This window comes from Oncorhynchus mykiss, chromosome 10 (genome assembly GCF_013265735.2).
Source record: "Oncorhynchus mykiss isolate Arlee chromosome 10, USDA_OmykA_1.1, whole genome shotgun sequence".
NCBI lineage: Eukaryota > Metazoa > Chordata > Actinopteri > Salmoniformes > Salmonidae > Oncorhynchus > Oncorhynchus mykiss.
Window position 1 is genome coordinate 66,462,514 of NC_048574.1, and position 6,000 is coordinate 66,468,513.

The following is a 6,000-nucleotide window of genomic DNA, read 5'->3' on the forward strand; positions in this document are numbered from 1 at the left end:
GGCTTAATGGGAGGCTAGTTTTCCACTAAGCTTTCTAGATACACTAACTTTATTTATCATCCCACAGTTAGAATCCTATTAAAATTGAAGTGGGTAAACCATTTCAGTAATTAACAGATTGCACAAGAAGGAATGCCCATAGGATTCCATCAACCTACTAAGTCTAACAATGTTTGTTTACATGACGCTGTGTTCTTAATTACGAGCGTTGTTTTTTTAAAGATCATTTTTCTTGTTAGAAATATATTTATCTTCCTTGCTTGTTTATTGTTCAGGGGATTTTTCTTTAAAGCAGTTAACACTTTAACCCCTCAGTGTTTGTCAACAGAGAAGTTTATCCTTTCTTCCTCGTAAATAGCAGCTAATTCAGCTTGACAGTTAAAAGAAACCTCTTTAAAAATTCAACTGAAGGAATTCCAGATGACTGTTTGGGGAATAAATTGAATTGGAGTTTGATCATCAAACAACTACCCAAGTGTCTCTTGATGTGGTGCTCTGCTCTGGTGAATCTTAAAGCAAGCTTGTCCTCTTTGAATTAAAGCACAACCCTGACATGATCAACACTGCCAGCTCGGATGTTTTGCTTGATGGTTTTTTGAATGAAAGTGTTTTTTCTGTCAGTCAGTCCGTGGGCCAGAGTAGGCCAGATGTCCGTTGTAGCATGGTCTGTGCTGCAGGATCCAGATAAGGACTAGAGCAGGACCAAATGGGAGGCAGGAGTACATCTCTGTGACATGGCACCGCTACTGTGTGACTGGACCATTGAGTCATTGACCCTGGCTCTATGGGATTAAAGGCCTTTTGGATCCAGGCCAATAACACAGCCAATAACACAAAACAGAAAAGCATAACAGACTGTAACAATTCAGTGTTACCTTACAGCACTTTTCTGGATCATGGTCAATATCATGGCCATGCCTACTCTGCTAATACAAACAAACAGATCTTAATGGTTGCGAGTATTGCCTTTCGGCACAGAAATCTGGTCGCACAGTACATTCAATAACACAGGCAGCCATGTCCACCCATGATACAACCCGAGACATGATACAACCCGAGACATGATACAACCCGAGACATGACGCAACAGTTGAGCGTTGCCTTACCACGCGGAGGAAATCTGGTTGTGTGCCCGTGGCCCCTGCTATGCCAATCTCTCCGTGAGTCTCCGGTGCGACAGAGGAGAGCGATTTCCCCCAATAAATCAATGGAGGAACTCTGAGTGCAGCAGAGGAAGCAACGCTGTTGGTGTAACCCTGCTGCTCCACCACACTGTGACTGACATCTGTTCTGCAGTGTGAGTAGCAATGCTACCTGCTATGCAAACACTTAAAGGCACCCGTCTCTTTCTGTATCCTCATGGATTACTCAGAAGTTTTTTTTTGCTGGTTCTGCTATGGATGAAAAAGAAGGGCTCTCAAGTTCTGATAAGAAGCGCTCGCATTAGCAGAAGAATTAAGAGTCCGGATGGATTCGAGTCGTTTGATCGTTTAAGTGGCTTAAATGCCCCGATAATGAAAAGTTATTGCGCCGAGAATTTATACTTTTCATAACATTGAGACGTTGAGTAAAAAAAGTCCATGTTTACTGTGTTGCTAGGCTACCGTTTGGACTTCCTGTAGAAACCTACTCAAACTTCCTCCATCCTCTTAAACATGTCTCAAAAAAAAAAAATCCCACTTGCACTGATCATAGAAATCAAATCTGGTGGCTTCAATCAATCGGAACATCCGACAGTGAATCACTCCCCATTGCTTTTTCCCCCCAACTGCCCCCTGGTTCTCTGGAGGGGGGCTGGGTCATATTCCTGTCTGCTCCCCAGGTGAGGGGACTCCAGCCTGGGCTGAGACCAGCAAAGTTGTACCCCCTCCCTCTGCCCCATCTGTTGGTTGTACTGTGCTGCCCGGAGCAGGCACTTCACAGACATGGTGTTTGAATATTTGATACCGGCCTAATTAACTATGCCCTTTTACTGGAGATGATGCACGGCTATTCTCCTGAGCCGGGGCCCCTGCTGGCTTCAAGGCTACGCAGCCAAGGTTGTTGTTTTGCTGTCACGTTGGAGCTCTGCGTCGCCTGGTTGGAGCTCTGCGTCGCCTGGTTGGAGCTCTGCGTCGCCTGGTTGGAGCTCTGCGTCGCCTGGTTGGAGCTCTGCGTCGCCTGGTTGGAGCTCTGCGTCGCCTGGTTGGAGCTCTGCGTCGCCTGGTTGGAGCTCTGCGTCGCCAGGTTGGAGCTCTGCGTCGCCTGGTTGGAGCTCTGCGTCGCCTGGTTGGAGCTCTGCACACGCGTCCTTCAAACAGAATAGGCTCCACACGCCTCCTCTACTGATTCTATGGACGGTAATGTAGCCTACTCAAAAGCATCCACACACCCAGCAGGGAACCGTCCCAGCTGTCTCTGGAATGCCAGCTTGTTGATCCAAGCCTGCTAGGAATAGAGGATCAGAGGAACAACCTGTTTGTTTTTGGTCTCCCATTTTCAGTGTTTAATAAACTCAATGGGTCTAATTCATTAGAAGTTTCTACCTCAACCTTCAAACTTAAGAAAATTACATTTGTGTCTCTCATTAATGAGAAGTCACTCTGAAGTGTTTTAAATGGAGCGGGCTTTTCAACTACTGTCCATAGAAACCTTGTTTGTAGCTTTAGGCTAAGTCTGGAAATAAGAGCATGAAAAACGTTTCAGGCAGTTATACTTAGGAGTTGAAAGTTAAATCCAGACTATTATTTGGCTTACTAGTCGACGACTAGCGTAATGTAGTATTGACTTGGTGTGATGAACAATGGTTGTCGGTCTTTAGTGTTCACCCATAACTTAGCCTTCTCTCTGGAGAGTTAATGAGCAGTCTATGCCTCATGGAAGCTGTTTGCTCACTCCATTCTAATCTCTGTTATCCTGTATGCAGTCTATGCCTCATGGAAGCTGAATGCTCACTCCATTCTAATCTCTGTTATCCTGTATGCAGTCTATGCCTCATGGAAGCTGTTTGCTCACTCCATTCTAATCTCTGTTATCCTGTATGCAGTCTATGCCTCATGGAAGCTGAATGCTCACTCCATTCTAATCTCTGTTATCCTGTATGCAGTCTATGCCTCATGGAAGCTGTTTGCTCACTCCATTCTAATCTCTGTTATCCTGTATGCAGTCTATGCCTCATGGAAGCTGAATGCTCACTACATTCTAAACTCTGTTATCCTGTATGCTGTGGAGCTCTGTGTTCAAATGCTCGTTTATGGACCTATTTTTGGCAGTAAATGATGTTTTTGTGGAGAACTGGAACCGTGTTAGGCTAAATACTAATGCTTTTCCTGTTTGTTTGATCTAACAAAGCAGGTCAGCTCTAGCCAGACCTGAGGAGAATGTCAATGCTGGTTGCCTCGTCCATCAATCCTATGCTATGGATCGCAGCAAGATGGCTCCTGTGTCCTCGTGTGTGTTTTTCACCTCAGCCTACAGAGGCCTGGATATCCAGCTAAAAGTGCTAGCCCTAGATAGATGGCATCGTTTTGTCGGCGTTGCGACAACTCATTGTATCGAGTCATTCTCAATCGCCCATCCCTCCACCTCGTCCTCCCTTTTTATCTCTCCTAGTTCTCTCCAACAGGTTGCCAGGTAACAGGGCCAACACAGCCTCCACAGGGGTGTTCAGGTACTCTCAGAACATTACATTGCTTAAAGAGAAATTAATTAGCCACTTTTCACCTCCGGTTCATTGTCTCCAGCACCAAACCAGTGTCTACATAATGTGAAGACCGAGCCTTTCTATGACGGGTGGTTAAAAAGAAAATAGGTCCTAAATAGTGCTTCTCTTTCACAGGGTAGGATTAAAAGTACAAGACAGTTGATCTTAAAAGCTAGTTTCTAGAGGTTATGAAAATCACTTTTTAAACTTTTGATGTCATCGGCTACCTCGGGAGTAAATGTCAGTTGGCTTTTTCGTAGCTGGGCATTCAGACTTCGAGAGCGTTCGAGAGGGAGTGGGAAACAGCAGGTCCGGGACAAGGTAGCAAGTTCGGTGTACAGGTCAAGGTTCCATAGCCTCAGCTTTGTGTTGGTAGTGTAGCAGTAGTGACATTGACTAGTTCCACAGTATGCTCTTATCTATCTGTGCTTTGCTACTGTGCTTTTGTAAAACTATGGGACTTATGAAGTCTGGACAAAACTGGGCCCTTTTCTCTCTCTTTCCATCCCGCTCTCCCTCCCTTTCCTGTCATGTGTCTCTTTGGGCCACCTCATTACAGGAGACTCAGTGGGCTCCTTGTTATGCTCTGTGGAGACCGGTTGGAGTTGGTCTGCCATCTCCAGGACAGGGCTGCACTCTGCCGCAGCTCAGCCATGGCTTTCCTTCTTGACCTTGGGAGAGACATTAGTCTGTCGTCCTGCCGCCGCCAAGGCCACAGGAACACACTGCCTGTCTGTACTTGCACATTTTGGAAAACACTTCAGCCCACACGCTTACTCACAGAAGTCTGCCTGCTTTCATACAGACGTCTGCGAGCGTGTGAGCTGAAGTCCATTTTTGCATCCAATCATAGGGGTAAATGTCAAGGGATATGCATACGGCGGTACAGGAAATGAATAAGTGTACCCCTGAACAGCTCTGTAAACTCAGGTCTGCCTGACTTCTGCGACGGAGGTGTCCTCCCTCTATCCCACCTGTTATGTGGAATTAACTCTGAGAAGCCAGCCTGTCGTGGTGTAGGTGGTGTTTTCCCACACGCCGGCTGCCCGTCAGAGACGAGACCCGGCAGAGCTGAGCCGCAAAAGGTCACGTGCACCCGTCCGCCCACGCCAAGGCAAATGCAACTGAACTCCCGTCCAACTCTCCTGCTGCTGGCACCGCTGTGCCTCAGCCCTCGCCGACGCAATCTTACGCTAGTTCTCATGGAAACCTGGCCGGCCTGGACACATGGAGATGGCAGACAATCTCCGGCCGCCTCACGCTAATTGAACCCATCATCAGAGGGCATTGTGAGCTAGCTACAACGTGCAATAATAAGGGAGGTTGAATTTTTGCACGTCACTGACTAGACTTGAATCATTGGACCTAGCTCGTGTGTTGCACACCACTGTATCTGGACCCCTACTGTGGTGTGGGAGGGATGATTGGCTATGGCACCAGGTCTCTATGACAACGGCCCTGGCTGCTGATGGCTGTGTGGTCTGTAGGTGACAGGCAGCCTGCTCCATGTCTCCCTCCCTCCCACACTGGTTGGATGTTTTAATAAAAATCCTGACCCTGGTAAATATTGCTATGCGACTCTCATGATTCCACCCTAGTGCCAGTCCATTTCATCCAAACCCCACAAGACCCCCTTTAGAGGGAGCCTCAGGGAAAGAATGACTGAGGATCAAGCTTCCTGTGCTGAAATCTCTCTAAGATGGTATTACACGGTCACGAAGCATTTCACTGCACCTGATTTAACATCTGTTTTAACATCTGCTAATCTGTGTACGCCACAAATAAACTTGGATTTCAATGTAGCCTAATAAAACAGCATAGAAAACAGCTCAGAATCAGTTCCAACACTGTCCACCAGAGGGAGGCAATGCTCTGGCCGTGGGGTTCCATAGGCTCAGACTGTCTGCTGCAGCTGTGCCACCAGAGCAGCATCCCAGGCTTTACACACAAATCGTCTATTTTCCATCTGCTACCCACTGTCACTGGACAGCCTCATTCAGCCGTGTGTGTGTGTGTGTGTCTCCGTGTTTGTCTCCGTGTGTGTGTGTGTGTGGGCCTACCCTGTCTGCTCCTCTGGGGTAGCGTCAGAGCCTCTGAGACACCGAGCCACTCTGGTGCACAATGCAGGGGGACGGAGGTACTGGGAGAGGTCGACTGTGTGGATACGATGAGGGTCAACGGCTGGGGACTTGATGAGAGCCTGGATGAATTCTACTGTCTGGTGCAGGCCTACAGTAGATTTGTTTATTTCACTGACAACCTCTTCATTAAAGAGGAAGCATGAACTCAATCCCAGCTTTTAAACGACCTCATCTCAA